Raw genomic sequence first — 14,019 nt, 5'->3', positions numbered from 1 at the left:
CTACCAATTGCTTATGACTTTTGGCTAATTCAACCGAGGTCGCTCCCAAATTTTTGCTTGATAGACATTCACCTGCACTCCATCCATGGCCTCCAGTGTAACATCATAAAAGTTTCCAAAAGTCAAGTACTGTTTTGAATCTATACCCTTCACAAACTTCAGATTTGAATGCTGCATCAGGTTAAAAAAAAAAGGACAATTAACTAAATGATGTGGACAAATATAAATAACAAGTGAATTCATACTTTAACTTAGTTTTAATCCTCTACAGATACATATGAATGTTGAAAAGTTTGATAATGCCATCCAACAGGAAAATTGCTTCTTTTCTCACACAAGCATTTACTCTCAGGCAACATTAAAATACAAAACCAGCTGCAGTTAACTGCCATTATCTCTGACTAGACGGTAATTAACTGCCACTGGCCACAGAGGCACTTAACTGCAGCTGCGATTTGGACATATTCCAAAATTGAACAACATGCAACCCATATGTTTAAAACATAAAAAAACTAAACCAAACTCCCTCAATTTTTTTAAGAAACTAATCAATCTAATTACAAATAAGTGTTCGTAAATCTATTGCAATCAACATTCTTGTTTTATTTTTTCGTTATTTTGAAATAAAATGGTGAAATGTTCGTGTTTAGGGTTTAATGAATTATTGATTTTGTTTGTTATCTTTTTATCATACTTTATATGTTTTTTCAGATACGAGAGGACCGTGTACTCCGCTGAATTGGACATGGGAGTAAGTTAGACGATCTTGCACGTCCAACAAAGACTTTGAACTAGTTTTAAGGTCTCAGTCATACTTTTGGTCTTTATCCTTTGCTTCAGATGGGGTTCCATAGTCCGAGCCATGCTATGCTTACTGCTCAATCTGAGAGGTGGCATGAATAGACTAGTAATTTCCATTTTTCAGTGGGGTGATGACTGTCACATTGGAAGATATGGAGTGTCTACTACACATGCCAATTAAAGGGATAATGTTAAGTAACTATAAAAAGGTCCCTCGAGATAACAGAGTTTAACTTATGATTGAGTAGTTGGGAGTTTCAGAGGTTGCTGTTGTGAAAGAGCATGCCAAAGAGTATGGTACTAATTTAAGTTAAATTTGGCTGAGGCAAGTTTATGCTAAACACCTTATTATAGCTAACAACTTGGAAAATCCGACTACAAGGGAAGAATTAGAGGAAAGAAATAACCGCCAACTGTAGTGTGTGAGGAGTTTCTCGGTTTGTTTACGATGATGTATGTTGTTCACTGATAAGAGCAACTGGAAGATCAGGGTGATATACCTTGAGATGACAAGGGACTTAGACACGATGGGTTAGTGATCATAGGGTGGCATGTTGTTGGCTTACCTTTATCACAATCTGATCGTTACTACTAATGTCACCAAAAAATCATTTGGGCTATAGTTGACCTTAGATGTAATAATATGTATTGGTTATGTTTGTGTATTTGAGTATGCTTGTTTTTTCAAATATGTTTGTATCCGAGTATGTTTGTTTTTTCAAGTATGTTGTGTATATGAGTATGTTTGTTCTTTCATGTATGTTAATAGAAGTATGTTTGTTTTTTTTCAAGAATGGGCTCACATGCATTTCACAAAATTCTATGGATATACTTCTAATCCAGATTATACCCCAGACATGACACTCACAACCTTGTACGTTCCTATGAGGGGTCAAGCTACACAAAATCCATGTCGATTGATCCTTGATCGTCTAGAAGTGGACGACGTAATATTTAGTATGTATGATACACATCTGGAGGTCTAGGCATTCGAGGAGATACGTTGGTACTCAGAATGGATTATGTGAGGACAAGGGAGAGTGTGTCGCCACTTACCTGAGCAAGTGAAGATATAATACAGACATGTGTAGGACACTCCTAGATCACCATCATCTGTGGCTATTATTAGTTTTGCCTAGATAGTTCAAGCTTTCTTGGAATTCCGTGTGCACACCATACCTAAGGAAGAGTGGGTCTTGTGGTGGAGGTTCCATGGCCGCATGATCCATGATACATGTCATGGTTATGTCGGGTGTCTCACTTAAAGGTATTGCCACCTGCCGAGGGAAGTCCTCCTAGGCCATCTAATGAAGAGCATATCATTGAGCAAGACCATGCCGGAGATAGTCCGGATTCATTTAGTATCATCATGAGTACGACCAGCCTGTGTGATGATGGGTTGAGTGGTGACTACATATCTCAGGACTGATAAGTGTCAGAAAACAGTTAAATAGGACATACATTTTAGGCACTTTGATTACTTGGTTCGCAAGTTATCTAGTGAAAAGCTCATAAATATTGAAGAATCATTCATTTATGCTTTTTACATCTAATGCCAACTATTTGTGTAGGAAAATGCATGTCTGGATACTTAAAATGCAAGAAAACACAGAGAAATGAAAAGGTCAAAACACGGTGAGCCCAAGGCGAGTTCATAGCGAGCTGAGGCAAAAGTCCATTTCTCACTCGCTCCCAACTCGCCATGGCGAGTGAAAGGCGAGCAAGGAAGTCCAAGAGCTCGCCATGGCGAACAAAACTACTCGCGAGGCGAGCTAAGGCGGCCTAACCTCCTCAAAGTTGACGTGGCAGAAACCCATAGGGGAAGAAAGCACAACTCGCCATGGCAAGAACACCTACTCGCGAGGCGAGTTGAGTCAGAACTTACTATATAAAAGCCATTCACTCATATCAGCAGTCTATCTCAGATATATTATCATATCATACAATAGACCACTGGAGGGAGAGAGAAAGCAGGGGGAAATCAGAGAGAACTTAAAGGAGCAAGGAGCACAAGGATTAAAGGAATCTCCAAGATCATTGAGACATCATGGCTTGCTCATTTCATCTATTCTTTTCTCCTTGTAAGGTTACCATGACAATGTGTAGCTAAACTCTTTTTGTTGAGATTAAATGTAATCAACTCTATTAATATGTATTCCTTTTGATTATGATGTTGTTTGTTCTTAATTATATTTTGATGTTGAGGTTAATCTTGTTTTCCATTTTGATTTTATGGATTTGAATTGTTATTCAAAAATACCTTTTGAATCTAGGTTAGAATAATTCTCTATCAAATCTCTTGTTCTAGACATGGAATTAGGTTTTGGTAATCACTTTGAATATTGGAACTTAAAGCTTTTGTATCATTGAACGGTTTGGGAAATCAACTATACAAAGATACAATCGACTAGTGGATCGTTTAGTAGTTTGGGAAATTGACGATTGAACGACTCAATAGAATTCACGACATCATTTGGACACGATTGATGTTGTCGAGCAATATGTGATAATATCAATTGATAATTAGGATCTGCAATACTAATCCGAGAATACGTATGAATAGGTTGATGAAGTTTAATCCCAACATAATCATTTCCCTGTTAACTCTTATCCCATTCACATTTCCGTAGTTTTATAGTTTATGAACCAAAACAACTTCACAACCCTAGCTCAGAACGATATGAATTGTTGAACGGCCTAGAATATCGCACCAGTCCCTGTGGAGACGATTTAAATACTTACTATTGTTTGATGCAAAAATACTACATCAAGTACTATCATGATTACTTTTCAGATGATCATGACTACGTTTAAACCAGCGACGACATAATCCATCAGCAAAACAGGGAGGGAGAGGTAGGACAAGGACCATGATTAGGGGGAGGTACGACATAATTCATATGGCTTTGTCGTTTTTAATTTCAGTTTTAACAGGAGATGTAAATTATTGACTTGATCATTTTCTTAGAGAATGACATTGGTGCTTTATTATAAATGAATGACTTTGGTTAAAATGTAATTTTTTTATATATATTTTTTATGAATGATTGAAAAAGTATAGGTGAAAAACAATAACATCATTTTATGTAAGAAAATGATGGCAATATGTTAACAGTGTGCAACGTACACTTAACTGTCATTGCTACCAGCGGTAGTTATGTGTCGTCGGTTACTCTGCTGTAGTTAAGTGAGAGCTTTTATGTGTGGTTGCAGATGCAACTAAAATTTATGTGGTCCAAAACGCTCAAACCTTCTGTTAATAGGTGTGTTTGTTGAATTTATGATAAACCCAACAAAAAATTGCTCTTCCGATTGTTGGTTACAAGACGAGTGATGGAAGAGGGAAGGTGTTCCAACATCGTTGCTGTGAACACCTTCACTTTCATCATCACTCATCTTAAAAACTCAACAAAGAACTGTGAAAAATTATACGTCAGATCCAAACAAGAAGATGTTGTTATAAGCTAGATCTTGTTGTCATGCGATTAAAAATATGTTAGTTGGATCAGTAGGACATAGCTCAAAAATAACCTCTTGGAACATCTTTATCGATATTTTATGGTATAAATTCAACATTTATCGACATTTTATATTGTTTTATTATCATGAGTTTATATAGGTCATTTCATTTCTTCTAAAAAATTATGTTTGATTTTAAGGTGTGTTTTTCAAGTCTGGGAATGAGTGTGGAAGTTTTAGCATAAGCCAGAACACAATTGTACTTAACTATAGCTACCATGATGATAGTTAATTACATCCGGTTAGCCAACGACAGTTAAGTGCAGCGGGAGGTGTTAGGGTCTTTTCCTAGTGCATGTGATCAATTGCTTAGGTAATATAAAAAAAAAAAAAAAAACTTCTAGCAGTGGTAGCTATAAGGTGGCCTATTTGTTTGCAAAGATGGCCCATGTTGATATTAAGAGATATTTGATTAAGGAAGAGCCCAATTGCAAATTTTCTTTTAATTATTACTTTTTGACGAAAATACCCACTGCTAGGATTATATAACCCAAACATCTGTTTTGGAATATATAATCTAAAATATTCCATAGATTGACAAACTTCATTAGGTGATTCCGTGTCATAATATATTCAAAAAAAATAATGTGAATTACGCCCCTTGATGAAAAAATTGCATCACTAAGTCACGTTTCCGCCAAAAATGATGTGTTTGCTAAAAAAGGTGGTGAACTTCTCTTAGTTTATGGGCAAACCTATAAATAGGGAGGTTTCAAATTATATAATCTGAAAAGTTTCCCACCTCCAATTTTTCTTCTTCTTCAGATTATATAATTCAAACTGGGAAATTTTCAAAAATAAGGGTTGCCATGTCTGGAGAAGGGTTCCAAAATGAACAGTACTAAATTTTGGATTTTATAATCTGGAACAGGTCTTCATATTATATAATTCGAGCAAATGGTTTTTTCTAGAAAAAAATAAGACTCGCGAAAATAGCAAAGGGTAAAAAAAGTAATGTCATGGGAGCCAGGAAATTGTTTGGTAAGGTAGTGGTGGTGGAATTATGTTTGGTAGAAGGTGGCAGAATTTTTTTATTATGTTAAGATTGAGATTTCGTAATTGACTTGAAGGGAGCTGTGAAACCCAATAGATGTGTTTGTTGGCTCTGTCATTTGAGGCAGTTTTGGTTTGTGTTTAGAGTGTGTTGTTTTGGCAATATTTCCAAGCTTTTCGCTTAGGGATCAAGTTCCTTTTTCATTTGATTCTTTGCATGAGCTTCTGGTTGGAACTGTGGTAGGTTGCTTTTTATTGATAGTTTAGAGTTTGTTTCGTTTATCTACCTGCTATAGTTGCACTGTTTGTATTAATATTTCAACAATGATATTCATAGGATACTTAAAATATGGAGCACATAAAATATTGAGCACTCATGTGGTGACTGAGGTTGTTCTAGAAGCAAATACGATTTACCTTAATCTCTTAATATAAAATGATATAATGTATCGAGTAAAATGTTGTTAGGGTGCACTTGTCTTATTGTGGGTGTATGGAGTAATATTTAGTATCTTAGGGTATATTTGTCTTATTGTGGGTGTGCATTTACCTAATCATTTTATGGTCTCGTAATGAATCAATGAAGAATTTTAGTATCTTTAGTTTTTTTATATCATTAGTTAGAGTAATTTAGTACTTGGTGATGATATTCATCACCTATCAGATATTTAGACATTCTTTTTCTAAACAATTATTCTGTCAATTTCTTCCTATCTCTCTATTTCAATCAGATCACAAACATCCATTATGATTCCGGACACACCCAAGAGGAAGAAACGGGCACCGCCTAAACGTGGGGGACCGCACTCTCATCCCTATCTTCAAGCATAGAGCTTTCAGAAAGATAAGCCCCAGGCGCCCCCAATTATAGGGAACCAACTAGATAACCATTGAATGATTGTTGCAGAAAAGAGGGACAAATAGAGCTAGCTATGAATACCACCTCAAGGACCTTGATAGACATGACGAAAATATAAACCTAGAACTTCATCGTTTAGCTCCTTCTCGAGTCGAGTGTTCTTATTGTGCTTATTTCAAGTACACATATCATATCTATCACATCGCTCTATTTCTTTCTCTTAATAGGTAAAAATGTGTATGAGTTTCTATAGATAATTTTGCTTGGTGTTTAGTCTAGCAGCAAAGTACTTCTAGTGCTTTCGATTAAGAGTTGATTAATAAATTTGGACGATTCCAAGAGAAAAAATAATAATCAAGAATTGAGCAGTGATAACACTGAAACGAATTTATGCTTGAACATTCATATACATACATAAAAAAAAAAAATTAAAAAAAAAAAGAGACAAGAAAAAGCACCTCTTTGTTTTTGATATTGTGTTGATCAACAGCAAAACGAGCCAAGTTATCGGTGGTAGGGGATCGATTGGACTCAACTTCTTCACTACGGTTGAGGTCGTTAGGTCTTTACCGCTCTGCTCGACTTGGAAAAATCTGCCCACCCATATACTTGCGGTCATTACTCTTAGGAAAATACTAAACAAAATATTCTGAAATATTGGAAACTTCCCTGAAGGAGCATCACCGCCACGCTTGAATTCTGTTAGCAGAAACCCCTTTTGCTCATATAGCCGCTTCCGAATTTCTGCTTTGTAGACGTTCACCGTCTCCCCATCCTTGGCCTTCAATGTGACATGATACAACTTTCCTGCAACATGTACCGCTTCGAATCTACACCCTCGACAAACTTCAGATTTGCGTTCTGCATTAGGTTTCAAAAAAAGTAAATAATTAAATGATATGAACAAAATTAAATATCAAGTGAGTTCATATTTTATTTTGGTTTTAATCTTCAAATTCCTAAATATAGATTTTTGATAAGCTAAAGTTCTGGTCCGAAATAAGTAAAATCATATCAAGATATTACAACTTAGAAATCAAGAATGAAACAATGATTACAGAAGAAGAATGTGAGAGACTGAAGAAAAATAACCTCTTTCTTATTGTATTGATTAACAGCAAAACGAGCCAATAAACAAGTGGGATCATATGGTATTCTCGATTTTGGAGATCCTCTGGTGAATATACTCGCCGCCGCCGCCATTACTCTAAAATCTTGGAAAATAGTGGCCGCCATCATGGTGGCAGGTTCATACCATACCATTGCGGCGGAAGTCGAAGTTCACACTTACGTTGCTGTGCGGCTTGAGTTTTGTAGTAATAAGGTTTTTTTTTTCAAGGGAAATTGAAAGTGATCATCATCCAGTAATATCTTGCCATATTATTTAATGAATTAAATTCAATTTTTTTTTTTAACAAATCATGAATTAAATTCAAATTGAAATGTTTTCTATATAATCCGGGATAGCCATAACTTTAAATAAGTGGGTTTGATTTCATATCAAACATGTATATAAGTTCTCGTGAACTTAGCTCAGCTGTCAAGGATAATTCATAATATATGCAAGGTTCAGGTTCAAACCCGGTCACGACAAAAAAAAAAAAAAAAAAATATACATAAAAATATGTAAACACGTAAGCAATTAAAATTGATATAAGTTATGTTTATAATTGCTCTAAAATGTTGATTGATTTTTTCAAAAAAAAAAAAAAAGTGTTGATTGATTTGATTTTTTTTTTTTTCCTTCATTTCTAGCATATTAAAAAAATTACAACAATAATTAATTATTTTTATAGTTCAACAATCATAGAATTTTAGGTAAGACAAAGGGTGTTTGTCTCGAGTTGGTCGAAGGAGGGTTAATCATTGTAGGCAATGCATTGCATGGTGGAGAAGATGACAATTACTTTATAACTAGAGGAAAGAGGTTTTGAGGTAATGATTGACGATGACAATTACTATACAAGAAGCGGTTTTTCTAGAAAACCTATGCAATCCATGTGTCTTTAGATATGGAAAACATTGAGATCCAAAAATTCTGAGCCCAAAATAATTACGATGTTTATCAAAAAGTTTAAAGTATGGAGTATCCTTACCAACTGATAAAAGAGTTAGGTGATGCATAAGATAAACAAAAGTCAAGAAAGCATCAACCAAAAATTTTAAAGGAACATTTGCATGACTAATTAAAGTTAACCCCGTTTCTACGGATTGTCAATGTTTTCATTTGACAAGACCATTTTATTCTGGTGTGTAGGGACACGACAATTGTTTACCAATGTCGCTGTAAGCAAGATGGTTCATGGAGGTGATTTCACCATTACCATCACTTTGAAATTTTTTGATCCTCCTGTTAGAATGTTTCAAAAAAAAAAGTTTGAAATTTAAGAAAGCATGTATAACAGTCAGATTTATTTCTCATAGGATGACTGCTTATTTTCTAAAGTTTGCAAGAATTTAGAATTAGAATTATTGAAGGAAAGTTGATGACTTGCTTATATTCTTAAGTTTGCAAGAATTTAAAGTTTGGAAATCCTAAGCGAGCACGCCATGTTTCGGAAGATGCTTTTTCTAATAGTGAGTCTCCCTTTTTAGAGCATAGAGGTTTTCTTGTTTATGTCCTTCAGATAAGATTCAATGTTTCTGATCCTTAAAGATAAAACAATGAGAGTTAAATTCAACATAAAACCATTATCATTTTGTTTTTTTGACAAAAAAATAAAATCATCATCATTAATAGTTTCCCTCACTGATAATAAGTTCTTGTTAAGATTACGCACTACCAAAATATTGTTTTGATCAAGATTATGTTTAGGCGCAACAAACGGCTGTCAATAGTGTATCGATGTTACTATCTTCACTTACATGGTTCAGCTATGAAGAAAATCATGATCTAATTTCTAAAATTGCACCTATTCTTCCATGATATGTTTCATTAATTTAGAAACTATCAAACTTCAACCATTGGACCTTTATTTATTTAAAAAAAAAAAAAAAAACTACCATCATAGTAAATTGGATTTCTAGCTAGCAACTGGTTAAATTAACAAAGGAGCTTCACCAACAAGCTTGAATTCCCATAGCTGCTGCCAAGGTCGCTCCCGTATCCGTGCTTGATAGACATTCACCTTCTCTCCATCCTTGGCCTCCAGTGTAACGTCATAAAAGTATCCAGAACTTAAGTCCTGCTTTGAATCTATACCCTTCACAAACATCAGATTTGCATCTTGCATAAGGTTTAAAAAAAAAATATTTAAATAAATGAAGTGGACAAATATAATTAACAAGTGAATTCATATTTTATTTTAGTCTTAATCCTCTACAGATTCTAGTGGTAGCAATAAGCCCATTTTCATGCAAAGATTGCCCATATTGATATTGAGAGATATTGGATTGAGGAAGAACCCAATTGTATTTTTCTTTTAAGCACTATATTTTCCATCCTATGCTTTTATTGCGCGCTCTTTTTTTTATTGATATACTCTTTGCTCAGATTATCTAATTCGAAAACCTGTTTTGGATTATATAATGTGAAAAATCTAAGAGTTTAGCTAACTGAATGAAATGATTCGCACACCTCTGTATAACATCCTTTGATGACCAGATTGCGTATCGATATCACGTTTTCGCAAAAAATGAGGTGTTTTTGAAGGTGGGTAGTGTGTTTGGTGAAAAAGTGGTGAACTCTTGTCAAGTTCTAAAAAAAACCTATATATAGTGAGGTTTTAGATTATATGAGTTAAATGATTTGGCATACTACGAAATGGGTCATTTGGATGGCGATAAATGAGAGAGTTTTGCTAATGAGACTAAGGATTGTTAGATGAGATAAAAGTGTCTGTTGTCGAGATAGGGTTTGAGCAGAAGATTAATTTCCTCGTTCCTTTTTTGTGAGTGTTCAGGGGATCCAGGAGATTGTTCGGTAAGGTAGTGGTGGTGGAATTGTCTTGGGTAGAAGGCGTGGCAGAATGATATTTAGACATTCTCTCAATTTCTTTCTATCTTTCTACTTCAATCACATCACAAACATATCATATCTATCACATCATTCTATTTCTTTCTCTCAATATGTACAAATGTGTATGAGTTTCTGTAAATAGTTTTTCTTAGTGTTTAGTCTAGCTGCAAAGTACTTCTTGTGCTTTCGATTGAGAGTTGATAAATAAATTTGGACGATTCCAAGAGAATAACAATAACAATAATAATAATAATCAAGAATTGAGCAGTAATATTACTGAAACGAATTCATGCTTGAATATTCATATATAAAGAATCACATACATAAAAAAGAAACAGAGACTTAAAGAAAAAGCACCTCTTTGTGTTCGATATTGTGTAGATCAACAGCAAAACGAGCCAAGTTATCGGTGGTAGGTGGGTCGAATGGATTCAACTTCTTCACTACGGTTGAGGTTGTTAGGTCTTTATGGCTTTGCTCTACTTGTGAAAATCCTGGTGCGCATACGGTTGAGGTCGTTAGGTCTTTATGGCTTTTCTCTACTTGTGAAAATCCCAGTGCCCATATACTAGCCACCTTTGCTTTTAAATTTAGGAAAATACTAGACGAAACACTCTTAAATTCTGGAAACTTCTCCGAGTCATCAGAAGGAGCATCATCAGCAAGCTTGAATTCTGTTAGCAAGAACCCCTTTTGCTGATATAACCGCTCCCGAACTTCTGCTTTATAGACATTCACCTTCTCTCCATCCTTGGCCTCCAACGTGATATGATACAACTCTCCCGCAACAAAGTACCGCTTGAAGTGTAAACACTTGACAAACTTCAGATTTGCGTTCTGCATTAGGTTTTTTAAAAAAAATAAAATGATGCGGAAAAAATCAAATTACAAGTGAATTCATATCTTATATTGGTCTGAATCCTCGAATTCCCAATTATAGAGAATATTATAAGCTAGAGTTCAGCTGGGAGATAAGTAAAGTCAGATCACGATATTACATCTAAGTATCAAGAATGGAACAGTTTTTACACTGAACAATTGGAACTTAACCGAAAGGTTAGAGCATTGATATATAAACAATTAGGAGGACGAGGCAAAAGAAAACGAACCTCTTTCTTATTGTATCTATTAACAGCATGACGAGGCAAGCCATTAGGAGGATCAACTGGAAAACAAGCCAAGCTAAATCTGTAAATACATCCTTCTATTAAACGTTAACCGTTAGAATATAAGATATAAAACTGTAACCATATTCATCATATATTCAAAATATCAATGGAAATTAACAATTGGTCATTCTCAAAATGAAAGAAATCAATTTAGAAATTGATTTTCACAGAGTATACTGGAGCATCACCAACAAGCTTGAACTTCGGTAGCTCCACCTTGTTCAACGAAGGTCGCACCAAAATCTTTGCTTTATAGAAATTCACTCTCTCTCCATCCTTGGCCTTCAACGTGACGTCACACAACATTCCTACAACCATGTGCTGCTTTACATCTACAACCTCGACAAACTTCAGATTTGCTCTCTGCATTAGGTTTTACAAAAACAAAGACTAAATTGAATAAAGTTAAAACTGAATTCATATTTTATTTCGGCCTTAACCCTCAAATTCCCAAAAATAGAGCCTTTCATAAGCTAGATTATATCAAGTCATGCTAGTTATTGTTACAACTTACAATCAAAAATGAAAAAATAATATTACTCAACGAAGGGACCATAACTGAATGGTTAGAACATTCATATATAAACAATTCCATACAGAAGAAAAATGTGAGACAAAAGAAAAACAACCTCTTTGTTATTGTATTTATCAACAGCCAAACAAGCCAAATAACTACTGGAAGCGCTCGTCAGGTATTTAGCCGCCACTTATGAAACTCCTCTCGTGAATATACTCCTCGAACTCCAGATGACTAGAACCTCTTTCTCCTAAGAACCGGAGGGTAGCACCAAAAATAGATGTGTCAGTTTCGGAAAATGACACAACCCTGAAATACTCGACACGCTTAGGATCATAAGTGTCGTGCTTCAGAGCTTACAATCAAGAGTATTGGAACAATGATATTACTGAACGATTGGACCTAAACTGAAAGGTCTAGAACATTAATATAGACACAATCACATACGGAATAAAAACATGAGAGACAAAAGAAAAAGAACCTATTTCTTATTGTATTGATCAACGGTAAAACTAACCAAACGATAAGTGGGATCATAGTGCATTTTTGTTCGGTATTTAGATGCAACTTGTGAAAATCCTCTCGCCGCAGTTACTCTGAAATTTTGGAAAATAGTGGCCGCCATAGTAGTACCAGGTCAAGGTCGGAGATGCATAAGGGGATGTATCTCCTAATGTCGATATTTTTAAGGGAAATTGAAATCTCTTTCTTTATGAGTTTGATATCCTACATTCTATATCCATTATTTATTTTTTTATTTTTCAAATAGTCTTTGGTTGTAGCTCACACGATTTAAACGTGGAGGAGTGGGGGATGTCATGGGCTTGAACCTCTGCCCTTATATATATTATGCAATTTTTCTACCAACTGAGTTAAGCTTCCTTCCACAAATCGGAAGTAGTCCAGTCCCCCTTGCACTTCCAAGGAGATTTCACTATAATCACAAAGATTACAAATGCTCAATACTCTCTAAGTATGAGACTTCTCAAAATGCTCAAGCACACAGGCAAGAGTCTTCCAATGCTCAAGCACTAAGCAAGAGTCTTCTAATACTCAAGCATGCAGGCAAGAGTCTTCTGATCAAACAAAAAATACAGGGAAATATGTTTGACTTGAACACTTGATATACAATCAGTGGTGTTCACAATACAATACAATAAAGACTCTAGACTTGTGAATTTCTAAGATGTATCAAATCAGTGCAGAAATTCAATGTGCTTTGATAGAATCAAATTGACAAAGTTTTGGCGCTTTTTAACTTGTATATCTCTATCTCCAATCTTCAAGTCTTCACTCCTTTATATAGAGGCGTGAAAGAGACGTTGAGATGATTAGCACGTCTAAAGAGTCGTTGAGTTCCTTTGATCATCCACTAGTAATCCTTTGCCTGATTTGGGTGTAGTCCTTTAAAGAATTAGCTTCAAATTCATTCCCATCTTGAAGGAACAATTCTGCAGGCATAGCTGTTGTCTTGTCTTGTAGCGTGGACAAAAACAGAGTAGTGGAGGTAGTGGTTGTACACTTGTACTTTGTCAACTCTGTTAACGAAGGACAAGTACTCAGTGCTCTCCAAATGACCGTTGATACCTCCCTTTCAATTCTTCGTTCTTCTTAGACGAGGTTGAAATGTTAAATAGCTACTTTGAATCTTCAGATTGAATATTACTGATCAAATGTAACTTCTGGTGATGATTTCGCTTTTGATGAAAATCTTATTTCTGATGAGCTTCTGCTTCTGATGACGTCATCACTTCAGAAGCACTTCAGCTTCAGAAGCACTATTGCTTCAGACGCAGTTTTCTTTAGATGCTTTGAATTCCTTTGCTCTCCATTGTTCTTCCAAGACCTATTGAAATTACTTGACTTGCTAGTACACTTGAACAATTATTAGCAATAACCAATTGAACATTTTTAATACCTTGTTATCATCAAAACTCATTAAGGTTTATTGTGAAACATATTTTGTTCCAACAATCTCCCCCTTTTTGATGATGACAAACAATAGTATTTAAAATGTTCAATTGTTGTTGATCTAATTAATAAGTTGACTACTGGTATAGAGGTTTGTAAGCTCTCCCCCTGAGTCTAATAGATCTTTAAGTTGAGGTTTGTAAGCCCCCCCTGAGTTCTATACTCATTAATTAAATTTCAATAAAATACGCACAAGATAATGAAATATCAGAAGTATTTAAAAAAAGGTTCA

The 14,019-nt window shown here is 35.0% G+C and overlaps 1 pseudogene; it reads right to left on the bottom strand.

Annotated features, from left to right (window-relative positions):
* On the bottom strand, positions 1-12,441 carry LOC25490633 (multicystatin-like; annotated as a pseudogene).
* Positions 12,442-14,019: the final 1,578 nt, after the last annotated feature.

The sequence above is a fragment of the Medicago truncatula genome, chromosome 3 (assembly GCF_003473485.1).
Source record: "Medicago truncatula cultivar Jemalong A17 chromosome 3, MtrunA17r5.0-ANR, whole genome shotgun sequence".
Classification (NCBI taxonomy): domain Eukaryota; kingdom Viridiplantae; phylum Streptophyta; class Magnoliopsida; order Fabales; family Fabaceae; genus Medicago; species Medicago truncatula.
The sequence above is the reverse complement of the archived record's forward strand: the minus strand, read 5'-3'. Positions and strand labels throughout refer to the sequence as shown.